General features: G+C 36.7%; 1 long non-coding RNA gene and 1 pseudogene across 1 annotated transcript in view; one reads left to right on the top strand and one right to left on the bottom strand.

The window, feature by feature from the left end:
- The window catches only part of LOC123816085, an 85,713-nt gene that overhangs the window by 6,481 nt on the left and 64,727 nt on the right, over positions 1 to 14,505 (top strand). The gene's annotated exons all lie outside the window — the stretch shown is intronic.
- On the bottom strand, positions 6,249 to 6,826 carry LOC123816084 (annotated as a pseudogene).

Raw genomic sequence — 14,505 nt, 5'->3', positions numbered from 1 at the left:
TCTTGTTCTCTTGAGTGCCCAGTGAAGACTCTGCCTCCCTTCCTGCGGCTCTCCTCTTTGCTACCTGTGCTGTTGCCACACTGACCCTCTTCTGGCTCTTGAGATGCGTGTCCCTCCCCACTCAGGGTCTCTTCCTCGCTCTTCCTGTTCCCTTGGCCTACTCATGGCCCTCACTCTGACCTTCGTTGATGTCTCTTCAGTCCTTAGAGCTCAGTTTACGTGTCACTTCTTCAGTGATTTCCTAATCACCACAAGCCCAGACCAGGAGGAGATGTGCTCCTTTTAAACACTCAGGTCAGTTAATACAATTGTAGTTAAATATTTGCCTATTGTTTCCCTGCTAGAACATAGCTGCATGAATAGAACTGCCTTGCCTATTTTGTTCATGTTTGTATCACCAGTATTTAGCACTATAAGTTACCCATAGTAGGTCCTCAATAAATATTTTTCAGTTGAAGTTAGGAAAGAAAACTAAAAATAGAATTATAAAAAATCCTTAGTCATTCTAATGGTTTAAATAAATTAATTTCATGTCTCCAGGTTATATTTTTCTTTAATTTCTATTAAACCACTAATAGGCAAACATTATTAGGTAAACATTTTAAGATCACAGAAAGAATATTGTAATGAAAATTTTTAGTTTGTCTGAAAACTTTATTTAGTCATTGAAGACTTATTAATGAGTATCCTTTTATTCTTCATCAGCAGAAATGATCAGGATGGTTATTTCTTTTCAAATCGTTTCATGTACTAGGACTCACGTGACTGCAGTTTCACTGAATGTCTGAGGAGTACCATGTGCTGAAGGTTGTGGTAGGAGCTAGGACTACAAGGATGGGATGCGAAGAGATCTTTGCTCCCGAGGAGTTCACAGCCAAGTGGGTGAGGCAGACACGGGCCCAGATGAGTGTCATTTTTAAGTTTTACAATAGGCAGTACAAGGGATGGGGCCGGGGTGAAAAAGAAAGTCATCAACAAAGCTGAGGTCAAGAAAGCCTTTCCAGGGTAGGTGACACTCCCCTTAAAGTCCGGAAGGAAAAGGACATTGCAGGCAGAGGGAACAGTCTGTACACGAAGGAGCATATTTAAGGCAGTATGTGGAGAATGATCACTAGCACAGTGGTATACTTTATAAAGTTGGAGTACAGGGCCAACAGCTATCTTAGGCTAACCATGCAATGTCACACTCAGACTCTTGGTTTATACTGCATTTTAGAACTGGAAATGACCTTAGAAATAATAGTGTGATTCCATATATTTGAATTCATAAATGCATTGTAAAGTACTATTCAAAGAAGATAATCACAAACCAGAATGATGCTTGTCATTTCTAGTTAATACGCTTGCGTAAAGATAGTCCTTACAACCATGCAAATGATTTCAGGTGGAGTTTTAGAAAGTGATGACTCATTTAAGCTTATCTGGAGGAGGTGAGAATAAAGGAAGTGACCTCTTGATCACCTGAGGCAAGTGCTGATCTATCACATGAAGGCCAGGTAGTGAACCAGTGAAAGGAATGAAATCAGAAAGGATTGCTCAGGAGGGTCTCTGGGTACAGGTACTGGGAAAGACGATTTCTGCTGTTTAAGATTTCTACTGCTTTAAAAGTCTTTACATATTTAATAACTCTCCAAGTGGTTCACTGAACTAGCATTAATTTAATTTGATTCTTAACCAGAGGCTCATGGAATGGGAATCTAGCCCATTTTCCTTCATTTTACTTATCTTTAGTTCAATAACTTTTTTTGCTTTCGTGACCCCTTTCATCTCTCTTTCTTGGCTATTACTCCTTAGTGTCTCCTTTCCTCCAGTCCACCCCATCTCTTGCCATTTTTCATTCTGTTATCACTAAGTTGTTTGTAAGTACAATTGTGGAGTGTCTGTACTTGATGGCTAACCAGTGATTCTCAGCTTTGCACATTAGGGGCTTGTTACTTTTCACAGTAAGAGGTGATTGAGCTCTGGTAGTGCTGATCATACTCAGAAGATGCTAATTGACCCATTGTTTTGTCGATTGCTACAAATTCTGTATGTTTGTTTATTGACCTAGATTGTTAGGAGCTAAGGAGATAGTGGATGGTAGGGAGAGAGATAGTAGTGTGTAGTTTATTTCTGGATGTTTGGAAAGAAAGGAAGGAGAAAATAGAAGCAGGGTAAGGTTGAGAAGGCAATATCTTAAGGTATAATAGAAAACCTGTTTAAAGGTGTGTAAGAAGGACCCAGGAGAGAAAGAAAATTAAAGCTTCTTGAGTGGAGAAGGTAGCAAGTAAGGAGGGGCAAGGCCACCAAATTCCTCCCCAGGACATAGGTGGAGTGATAATTGTTAGAAATTCCTTCTAGTTGCTCAACTGGAGAAGAGAGCTGTCAGGGGATCTCTCTTGGATACCTTGAGCTCAAAACAAGTTTATGCTATGTTTTTTTCTGTGGCACCCAGCAGAATGGTTTGCACATATAGGACTAAAAGAAGGTATTGATTATAACTTTAACATTGTTTCAGTTACCAGATCATACCATCTGTGGTTTAAGAAAAATGAACATGTTTATGAATCCTGTGTTTTGTGAATAGTAGCACAGTTATGTGGTATTCTTTTCCCAAAATTGTTTTAATTGATTAAATGTATGCATTTAAAACACAGCACAATTTTTATAATGCTGTTTTGGCATGTCTTTCTTTTAAGCACATACTAAGTACTTCAAAAAGTGGAAGTGACCCAGACTTCCTAACCTAGGCCCAGGTCAGTATATCAAGACGAATGTCTTGAGCATCTGCCTGGTCCTGGAGTGGGGGAAGGAAACACAAAGTAACGCGTGGAGCCGGGGCCCTCCAAGGAGCCGTATGTTTTTCTTTCTGTGAAAATATTGCTGGTGGTATATCATGCTCAGTAATTTCCTTTTTATGAGGAGCTGTTTTATCTAGATGTGTATTTCTATGGGACTTCTAAGTATAGACTCTCTCCACTTAGATGTACCATGAACAACAGATTTTAAAACAAATCTTTCACCAAGTACTCAACCTTCTTTTCATTGTAACAATGTTACATTTTTAAATATACCAAAGTGTTTAAAATTTATGATGTTTTCATTTGCAGTTTGGCTCTTTATTCCTTTAAACAAAAGAGCAGACTAATTACTAATTTCTGCTTAAACCGTGCAGGTGGGTCTGTGGGTTGGTATAATGAGAGGAGATCTATTTATGCTCCCACAGTTCCAATATATGGCCGAAACATGGGCCCAGAGGGTCAAAAATGTTATTTTTAAAACACCAAGAGAATTAGTGAAAAGACTCTTTGAAGTAACAACAACAACAAAACCAAACAAAATAAGAGAATGAAAATGCAAAAGACATCCATTTCAAGCCAGAAAGGGCTAGTTTGAAAACTTTAAAAAGAGCAACCTGTGCCCCCCACACAGCTTGTGAGTTGGCTTTAGCTCATTGTGACACCACCCTGTGCTTCCTGACCCTGACAGAACCAGGGCTCAACACTGATGCCCTGTGTTTGCTTTTGAAGTGAATGCTCTCTAGACTTTTATTTACCGTACTTTAAAATGTATAGTTTTAGCCCTGGCTGGCGTAGCTCAGTGGATTGAGCGCGGGCTGCGAACCAAAGTGTCGCAGGTTCAATTCCCAGTCAGGGCACATGCCTGGGTTGCAGGCCACGGCCCCCAGCAACCGCACATTGATGTTTCTCTCTCTCTCTTTCTCTCTCCCTTCCCTCTCTAAAAATAAATAAATAAAATCTTTAAAATATATATATTAAAAAAAATAAAATGTATATTTTTACTGTCCTTTTTTCTTGTTTTCCTTTAACCTCCTGTGTTTTAGATCTTGGCTTTACCATTCAAGGTGCTTTTCAGAAAGGTAACTGGAAGCTGGAGAGGGACCCCTGCTTTGCCTCCCTTGAAGGGTTAATTGTTGAGTCTTTTGGGTCCCATTGTTGGTAACCCATCCTCCCAACACCTGAATCTTGAAATCCTGAAACAGAGACCCTTGAAATATTGCCAAATCATTTAACTCTTTTCTCTGTGGCTTTGGACTTTGAACCTCTCATTTTTGTTTCTATCCTGATTCTAAGTCATCTTCAGACTATGTCTGGATTACTAAAATAGCTTTCTGTCGGTTGTTCTGTTGCCAGTTTCTTCCCAGAAAACGTTTCCTACATCCTGTTTTATTTTCCCTTCTTTATTAGTCTGTGCTTTCTTATTCTATGAAATCCAAGCACCTGTGTCTGAGCCACACTCCAAGACTGTTTCCATCCATCAACTATCATTCTCTAGTTTTGAATCTTTGCCCTCCATATGATCTTCTCTATTTTCCATATGATTTCCTCCTTTCTCCCCCTGCACCCCCTCCATACATTATAAAGGCTATGCTTTATATAAAGTATTCTGTTTCTGGCTTCCAAACCATTTTCTTTCTTACTCTCAAAAAGCTTTCTCTAAACTTTTTCTTCCTGGAAGCCTTTCTTTATTGGAGACCTCTTCACCTGAGTACAGTTTGTTTTTATTGATACGATTGTGACTCTGATAAACTAAATAAAAATAAATTTTCTAATTTCTTCCATTCTAGGGTTTTGTAGGGTTTTTTTTCCATATATAATTATATCATTACAAAGAAAGACAATTTTACTTTCTTGCCTTGACATTCTGATTGTTGTCTTACTGTACTGGCTGGGACCTCAAGGAGTATGTTGAATGAAAGTGGTATAATTGGGCATCCTTGCTTTTCCCCTAGACGTAGAGGGGGAGCATTGTACCATTGTGATGTTAGCTGTATTTTTTTCACTACCCAGCTAGTACTCAGCTGAATACTGAAAGGATCCCCTGCAGGTCTCTTTCTCTGTGCAGTTCTTTTTCCTCCAGTACTGCACACTGTCTTGGCTCTAGCTATCTTGGCCTTCCCAGATTCTCAGCTCCGTCTTCTCAACTAAGGTTGGCCTCTTGAGTTCCACCTGGGTTCCCCCTTCCCGTACTGTGGTCTGGAAACTACCTAGGCAGCAAACTTGGGCAGTTGTGTGGCTCACCTTGCTTGTTTACCCTTTCTCAGGGATCACTGTCCTTTCCTGCCTGATGTCCATGTTTTGAAAATATATTTTGTCCATATTTTTAGTTGTTTCAGGTGTAGGGTACACCTGGTCCCTGTTACTCCATCTTTTCTGGAAGTGGAAGTTCTGCCTTTTCTTAAAATATCTATGGAATTATTTAGGAGTTGCTTCCAGAGTATGAGATATTATTGAATATTTGGAATTTCTGTAAAGGAAAATCTTCATTCTTTCAGGATGGATTTGATTTTGGCAACCAAAAGTCAGTTTTCAGGTCTGGTTAAATGATTTGTCTGGGTAATACTGTTTGGTGTCCAAAATGAGTCTTCAAAGTTACGAGGCACATTTCCCTGTGTGATTTGATTATAAACTAGTTTGGAAGCAAAATAGGAGTTGCAAAATATTTTCAGTGGTGGCAACGTAGTTAAGAAAAATATAAAACTTTTTAGGGGTATTGATTTGAAAAATAACTTACTTGAATGTTTCTGTGTATTTATTGGTATGCATTTAGTATCATTTTATATTTACAATTTATACTTAACTTCTACTTAGTAAGCTTTCTTAAACTTTTTATGTGATACTCTCTCTCCAGTTATATTTGAGTACTTTTGTAGATTTCTTCACTACACTGCACTCCTAACTGTGGAAGCTCCTTAACTCATGATAAACAACTAATTTCTATGTAAAGAAACTAAGATCACTCTGTCAAATATGCTGCATGATATAAAAGATGTAAAATTGGTTTTTGATACCTGTACAGCATTACTAACGCTTTCATGATTTAAAGTTACTCATATGAAATGTTGAATTCCAGTAGCATGAGTACATACTTTACCCACAGTCTTTGTTTTTTTTAGCACTTGAATGTCCCATTAGTCCCACTCTCACCCCCCATAGGAAACAAGGACTTTTAAAAAAAATATTTTTAATAGATTCAATTCTTAATTTTTAGCTTTCAACTTTGATTTTCTTTAATTTTATCTTTTTAGTTAATTGAATTTATAGTTTTATAGTTATTTTATAATAAATCTTATAGTAAAGAGTTCGGATACTCTTTTTACTTATGTGATATCTTCTTGGCTTGCTCTTTATCTTTGTTGTTCTTTGTACCTTAGTACCTTTCTGTTGTTTTCTTCTTCCTTCTTTCTTTGTCTTTGGGTCAAGATGAGGGAAGGAGGACTTACTTGCCTTTCCAGGTGTTGATTTTCCTCAGAACTCCAGTTCCTTGACCTCTAGCACATAGCCATCTGCTGTGTCGCCACATCATCCTGGTCTTGAAGTGATACACGCAAGAAGCCTGCCCTGCTGGAACTGCTCCTTGAGAAGACTGCAGACTGTGGCACTCTTTTTCCTTTCATCATATTTCTTCTGAAATTTTTTGAATTTTTTTTTTTTGTTTGTTTAAAATCTTTTCCTCCTTGGGAGTCAGCTTGGCCCCCATCTTGCAGCCCAGGGGCAGTGCATAATGGAACTTGTACCACTGTCAGTATGGTGGGATGTCAGTGAGCATGATGCAGTTCTTTACTAGGGTCTTGGTGCAGATCAGTTTGTTGTTGGGTGCACTGTCAACATCAGTAATCCTCGTTTTGCGTGTACAACACTGAGAGCCCCAGGAGAAGTTGCTCATGTCCTCCCTGCACACAGACTATATGCGGGGGGCAAAGGGGGAAGACCATCTTCTTGTTGGCAGCAGGGCGTCCCAGCTCATCTTTTCGAATCTTGTGATGGGGCTTTCTCTTGCCCCGGGTCTTGCAGTGCTTGTGTCAGTTGTCCTGAGAGATGCCCATGGTTCAGCACTGGCTGGAAAGAAAAACTCAGAGTCATGGTTCCTTTTGTGTGTTTTTTTTTAATCTTTTCTCCCAGTTCTGTCTTAAGTACATGGAAGAGTATAGTGGGGCATTTTTCTTTTCTTTTCTTTTTATTAATTAAATACTTTTGAGTTTTATTGTTGTTCAAGTACAGTTTTCTGCCTTTTCAACCACCCCTCCCCACCACCCCTGCCATCCCCACCTCCCTCCCCTGTTTTCATCCCTTCTTGTTCTTGTCCATGTGTCCTTTATAGTTGTTCCTGTAAATCCTTCACCCTTTCCCCCCCATTATCCCCTACCCTCTCCCCTCTGGTTACTGTCAGCTTGTTCTTAATTTCCATGTCTTTGGTTATATTTTGCTTGCTTGTTTGTTTTGTTGATTAGGTTCCACTTATAGGTGAGATCATATGGTACTTATTTTTCACCACCTGGCTTATTTCACTTAGCATAATATTCTCCAGTTCCATCACTGTTGCAAAGGGTAGGAGCTCCTTCTTTCTTTCTGCTGCATAGAATTCCATTGTGTAAATGTACCATAGTTTTTTTTTTAAAGATTTTATTTATTATACCATAGTTTTTTGATCCATTCATTTATTAATGGGCACTTACATTGCGTCCAGCACTTAGCTATTGTAAATTGTGCTGCTATGACATTGGAGTGCATAGGTTCTTTTGGATTGGTGTTTCAGGGCTCTTAGAATATAATCCTAGCAGTGGAAAGTTTTTCTTTTAAATCCAAATTTACTCAGAAGTTTTAAATTTTTGTTTTTAATTAATTTAGGATTCCATATTATCAGTGATGTTTTTATATGTACTATTTTTATCACAGCATATTCTTCTCAGATATTAAAACCATAATTTAATAAATAATACTCGTAAAATAGCATTATCCTTTGTTTCCAGGATATAGCAGCAACCAGTTTTGCTACTAATTTGACTTTAAGGAGTGTTTGGGTTATTTTTCAGTTTTTAGTTTCTTTGAGCTTTCTTTAGACAGAAATAATTTAGGGTTCTTCTCTACCCCACACATTGATTAAAAGAGAGTCTCACTGCTTTCAGTTGTGAAACGAGGTTCCTGTTTGTTTACTTTATTTCTAGTATTCGTTAGTTGTGTGTGTGTGGGGGGGGTAGGATTGGTGTATAGTAAAAAATAATAAAAAATTAACCCAATTTTATTTTATGTAAATACAAGGACTTAAAATATAATTATTTGTTTCTTAAAACCTTTTTTTCTGTCCCTATTTTTTATGAAATACCTTCTAAATTACTCTTCATTGTAATTAATTACAGGTTCTTAGTAGTCTCACATCTTAGTTCTTGCTTTAATCTGGCTTTACAATTTTCTTTCTATAATAAAGGCTTTTGAGCTTTACAAGCTTTGTTATCATTTGTCATTTAGTCGTATATTATAACAGAATTGATACATCACTGGGCTAAAATATATAATTTTCCTTACTTGTACATGTTCTATTTCTTGACTTCTATTTTGTGTTCTATTCCTTGATAACTACTTAGATTCTATGGCTTCTTTTTTATTTTGATTATTTTAATGATTTAAATTGGTGCGTGTTAAGTTTTTAAATCTATGTTCCTCTTTAATACATTGAGAAAATCTCATGCCATTTTTTAAACGTAAAAAAGAAAAACCAAAGCCTATTGACAGAGGTGTTCTTTTTTAACTTTACTATCTTTATCTCATTCAGCTACCACCCTCTTGCCTAAGGTCAATTGTAACGTTGCTTCCAGAGAGAGGTTGACTTAAAATAATGTTGAAATGGTATAAAATATTCTTAGCAATACAGTTATAGATTTATAGATAATTCAAAGTAGAATATTTTAATAATGATAAATTTTTAAAAGAAATTAATTAGTTCAAATTAATTTATTGACACATTTTTTTTAGGAAAAAAGTTAAATATTTCAATGGAGGATGACATTTTAATAAAAACCCATTTTTAGGTTCTTAACCTCTTACTGGAAACTAGTAGGATGCATTGAACACATATTATATAATGTCCCTGCAAAATCAGGGGCAGCACTTCATAGTCAGATACATCATGTTTCATCAGCCAAAGCAAGGACTATTCTTACTTTAGTAGGTAGACTATAAATAGTCTCATGTCAGTTCAGGTCCGATTTTGCTGCCAATTAAGTTCAGATCAAGTTTTGCCACAAAATGAATTAGAGAAAACTTTCGGTTTTCAGAAGTTTTTGGATTTTGGAACTGTGGCTAAGGGATTATGGACCTGTATTTGCTTTCTTAGCTCTAATGTTTGGTTACTTTTGTTGCCTTCAGACAATGAAACCTGCTTTCCTTTTTTTCTTCCACAGGATATGAGATTAAATCTGTTCTCTACGGGCCAGTTAATAGAAATTAGGACACCTCTTCACAAAGCTTGATACCTTAGGCAGCTGTCACTGTCATGTGACACTTCTCAATTCACTGGCTTTAAGTTATCTTGTAGTTCCCTTCTCCATTCTTCTTTCAGAAGTGCTTTGTGGTAATAAGTAGTAAGGAAAAGAGATTTCAAATGAGCAGTACTTCACATGGTATATATCCTGTCTCACGTAATAAGGTTTCACAAGGAGTGCCATGCTTCCTCTGAACTGACCCTTCCTATTACTAGCTTATGTTTTAGCTTAAAAAGTGAATCTTTCTAAAAACAACATTCTTATGGTGAAACAAAAATCCAAATGGTATAGAAACATAAAAAGTAGAAACTTTCTCCTGTTCTGTTGCTCTTCTTACCCAACCAGCTTTTGACCACTCCTTTGCTAGCTCTTCCATTTACCTCCTTTTGACTAATTCCTTTTTTTTTTTTTAAGTTCAGACATTACAGGAGATAGTTTAGGAAATTCTCTTTAAGCATTATAACTCACCTTGGACTGATTTTGTGTTCATTGTATATGGAACATTGGAATGACCTTTTCTAGCTGGCACCTATTTTATTTCTAAAGCTGTTCAAAATGCATAGTTTTGAGGTGTCAAACATTTTCAAATATTAATTGTTCCAAATTGTGTATCCTGAGTATTATCCACAACAGAAGTGGTAATACAGTGACTTCCTGGTTTATTTAGCAAAATAATTTAAAAAATCACACATAATATTTAACAGTGTGGGCTTATTTTTAAGGAGCACTTACTTTTAAAGAAAGTGGCATGTTGGCTCATTTGCCGTCGGTGGTTCTCGATGTAAGCATATAGGCAACGGCATGCAGGTGCGGTCCCAGTGACGTCCCATGAACATTATGGAAATTGTTTATGTTCTTTGACCTGTGATAATATGAGAGCACAATGCATCTAAGCATGAATGTCTTTCTGGGGAAAATGTAAATTTTTGTTTGTATGGAATCCAGGTTGTTTTAATATTTACTTCAAGAAATACTAATAGAGTACTATGTCAACAACTGGCTTCATAGTGGAGAGCTAGAGGTTTCTGAGACATAACAGAGAAGTATCCTGAGATTGCTCGAAAAAAAGATGACAGCCACTTTTCCTAAGTTATAATGAGGCTGTTAGATGCGCCCTTTGAAATGAGGGCATACCTAATTAGTATTGGGTAAAATGTATTCAATTTAAGCTCAATCTCAAATTATTTGGTTCAAATCCCTAAGTGGCATTTCCCACCCACCCCCACCCCAACTCTGTACATAGTGTCTGTTTTTTTCCCCCAGTCACTGTACCTAGTGCTGTATATGTGGGATGGCAGAAATAAATAGTCATCAGTGTTCCAGGTTGCCTGTTTTCCAGCTTAGAGACTCAGACTCCTTGTTTTGGCAGAGTGTGTACAGACTGCTTTTTGTAAGTGAAGGTCAGGGACTCTCTGTCTTTCTTTGTCCTCTTGTCCTGGAGCCTTGGTTGGGATTCAGTACTCTGCATTGGACAGGAGCTTCTCTGACATGGCTGGAATTGTGGGGGCTAGACTAGAGATTTCTAAGCTTGTGGCAAAGCTTTGGCTGGTGGACTCTGGGAATCTAACGGCCTCTTTCCTTTCCATGGGATTTTGGAGGGGCTGGGAATGAGGGTCTATTGTATAACAAAGAGCCTCTAGTCATTAACGAGAGGAAAAAATGATGAAGGGAAACTTGACTATAAAATAAATGTAGTAGAAATAAGTGGGAATAACATAAGAATAATAAATAAAAGTGTGTTATAAAGTCAGGTAAAAAAAGTGTCAAGTATTAAAAAGCCAATTAGCAGATTAAAGAATAAAAATATCAAATTTTAAAATAGAGCTGATTATTTTAGGCAGTTAGGTAGCACTTAAAGAGTAATATAATTGGCCCTGGCTGCAGTGGCTCAGTTGGCTGGGTATCATTCTGCAAACTGAAAGGTTGTGGGTTTGATTCCTGGTGAGGGCACACGCCTAGGTTGCAAGTTTGGTCCCCAGTTAGGGCCTTTATGAGAGGCAGCCAAGCATCTCTCACATTGATGTTTCTCTCCCTCTCTTTCTCCCTCCTACTCCCTCTCTCAAAATATAAAATAAAATTAAAATAAACAAATAAATAAAATGTTTATGAAGAGTAATATATTTGTTCTCTATGATAGAAATAGTACATAATTCAAGCTACCCGTCATTGGCTAACCGACTAAGTATTGGGGGCCAGTTATGGATGAAGTAAAATGAGCAGAAGTGGACCCCCTGCCCGCAAGATAAGCTTTTGTCTCCTTGGTGGCTTATGGTCCAAGCCTTATGGTCCCTCAGCCTTAGCCTTGGCGGGGGTTACAGCTTCTGAAACCAGGCAGGGCGGTTCCCAATATCTGATATTGGTAATTTGCATTTTTTCTCTTATTTATTCTAGCTACGAGTTTTGTCCATTTTGTTGGTGTTTTCAAAGCACCAGCTTTAAATTTCATAGATTTTTCTCTGTTTTATTCGTTTATCTTTATTACTTCATATTACTTGATTCAGATTTAATTGGCTTTTCTTTTTTTTAGCTTCTTAGGCATGGAAACTTGGGTCATTGATTTCAAATCTTCCTTGTTTCCTAATGGAAACATTTTATGCTATAAATTTCCCTCTAAGCACTGCTTAGCTATATCTTACACATTTTTATATATTATTTTCTAAGTGGCTTTGTGACATTTTCTTTTACCCATGTGTCACATACCAATTTGTTTTTCTTAGTTTCTGAGTATTTCTGGATTTTCCAGATGTCTTTTTGTTACTAATTTCGGATTTAAAATTCTATTGTGGTCACAAAACACGTAAGATTTTAATTCTTTGAAATCTATTGAGAATTTTTATGGTCGTCTTCAGTGAATGTTCTAAGTGTACGTAAAAAGAATGTGTGTTCTGCTGTTCTTGGGTGTAGTGTGCTATCTGTGTTAATTAAGTCAAGTTGGATGCATTGCTGTTTCAAGTCTTGTATGTGCTTACTGGTTTTCTCTCCACTTATTATATCAATTTCTGAGGGGAGTGTTGAAATTTTCAACCATAATTGTGAATTTGTCGATTTCCTATTTCAGTTATGTTTATTTTTACTTCATGTTATTTTTGAACCTCTGTAATTAGATTATACACATTTAGGGTTATGTCTTCTTGATAAATCAAGCCTTTATAATTATAAAATGTCATTTTATCTCTGGTAATATTCCTTGTCCTGAAGTCTATATTGTGTGTTATTAATATGTTTGTTCCAGCTATCTTTTTATTTTTATTTTTATTTTATTGTTGTTCTATTACAGTTGCCCACATCTCCAGCTTCCATATGATTAGTGTTTGCATGGTATATTTTTTCATTTCTTTAACTTTTAACCTAGTCTGTGTCTTTTTTTTTTTTTTTAGATTTTATTTATTTTTAGAGAGGGAAGGGAGGGAGAAAGAGAGAGAGAAACATCAATGTGCGGTTGCTGGGGGCCATGGCCTGCAACCCAGGCATGTGCCCTGACTGGGAATCGAACCTGCGATGCTTTGGTTCGCAGTCCGAGCTCAACCCACTGAGCTACGCCAGCCAGGGCTTTTTTTTGTTTGTTTGTTTTTAATGAGTTTATTTCAGATAGCAGATAGTTGAGTCTTCTGTTTTGTTTTTAAATCTAATCTTACCATCTTTGCTTTTTAATTGAAGTGTTAAGACCATTTACATTTATGTGATTTTCAATATCGTTGCCTTTAATTCTACCATTTTGCTCTTTGTTTTCTATTTATTCCATCTGTTTTCTGTTTATTCTTTCCTCTTTTCCTGGTTCTTTTTGATTACTTTCTTACTATTCCATTTCTTCTGTTGGCCTATTGGCCAACAGAAGAAATCTTTGTTTTATTTTTGTAGTAGTTGTTCTAGGCTTTAAAATATGCATCTTCAATACTGCCTGCTTTAAAATAATGTGCCACTTTTTAGTGTAAAAGCTTTATAATGTACACTTTCATTTCCCCCTTACATTTTCAGGCTGTTATTATACCTTTTATTTCTACCTTTATTATAAATTCCACAACTCATCGTTACTATTTTTGTTTTTAGTGAAATTTAAAAATCTGAAAAAGACTTTTACATTTACCCATGTATTTACCGCTTCCAGTCCCCTTCATTCCTTTTTTGAGATCTGAGTTTCCATCTGTATCATGTTTCTTTAGCTTGAAAAGCTCCAATATTTCTTGTAGAAAAGATGTGCTGGCAATGAATTCTCTCACCTTTTGTTTGTGGAAAAATGCCTTTATTTTGCCTCCATTTTTGAAGGCTATTTTTGCTGGGTATCAGATTTTAGATGGCAGTTTCTATCTTTCAGCCCTTTGAGATGGCTTTCTGTTTTCATCTATCTTGTACTATTTTTAATGGGAAGTCAGATATCATTCTTATTTTTGTAAGATTTTATTTATTTATTTTTAGACAGAGGAAGAGAAACATCAATGTGTGGTTACCTCTTACATGCCCACACACCAGGAACCTGCAACCCAGGCACCATGCCCTAACTGGGAATCGAACCTGCGACACTTTGGTTCACAGGCCAGTGCTCAATCCACTGAACCACACCAGCCAGGGCCAGATATCATTCTTTATTCACTTCTCTATAATGTGCTCTTTTTCTCCGGCTGCTTTGTAAGATTTTCTCTTGCTTGTTTTCAGCACTTTGATGATGACACTATGCCTTTGGGGGGTTTCAGGGTTCTTAGAGCTGTGGGTTTAGAAATTTCAACAGATTGGGGAACATTTTAGTCTTTATCTTTTTACAGTATTTTTTCTCTGTTCCCCCTTTAGGCCTCAAAATACACATTTAGATTAGTTGATATTGTTCTACTGGTCACTGAGGCTTTGCTTATTTTTTGGGTCAATAGACCTTTTTTTTTCTATTGTATCTGTTGTGCTCATATGTCTATTATGCTATTAGGTTTAGCCAGTGAAATTTTTATTTCAGTTAATTGTATTTTTTATCTCTAGAAGTTGTATTTGATTATTTTTATATCTTCTATTTCTTTTCTCATTTTGTTGATGCTTTACTTTAAATTCCCAAACATAATTCATAGCTGTTTTAAAACTCTTATCTGCTAATTCCATCATTTTTTGTTATTTCTTTGTTTTTAAAAAATGTTATTCATTTATTTTCAGAGAGATGGGAAGGGAGGGAGAGAGAGAAGGAGAGAAACATCAGCGTGTGGTTGCCTCTCACATGCTGCCTACCGGAGACTGGGCCTGCAACCCAGGCATGTGCCCTGACTGGGAAT

Source organism: Phyllostomus hastatus, unplaced genomic scaffold (assembly GCF_019186645.2).
Source record: "Phyllostomus hastatus isolate PE091 unplaced genomic scaffold, TTU_PhHast_1.1 phas_contig_198, whole genome shotgun sequence".
Taxonomy (NCBI): Eukaryota; Metazoa; Chordata; class Mammalia; order Chiroptera; family Phyllostomidae; genus Phyllostomus; species Phyllostomus hastatus.
The sequence above is the reverse complement of the archived record's forward strand: the minus strand, read 5'-3'. Positions and strand labels throughout refer to the sequence as shown.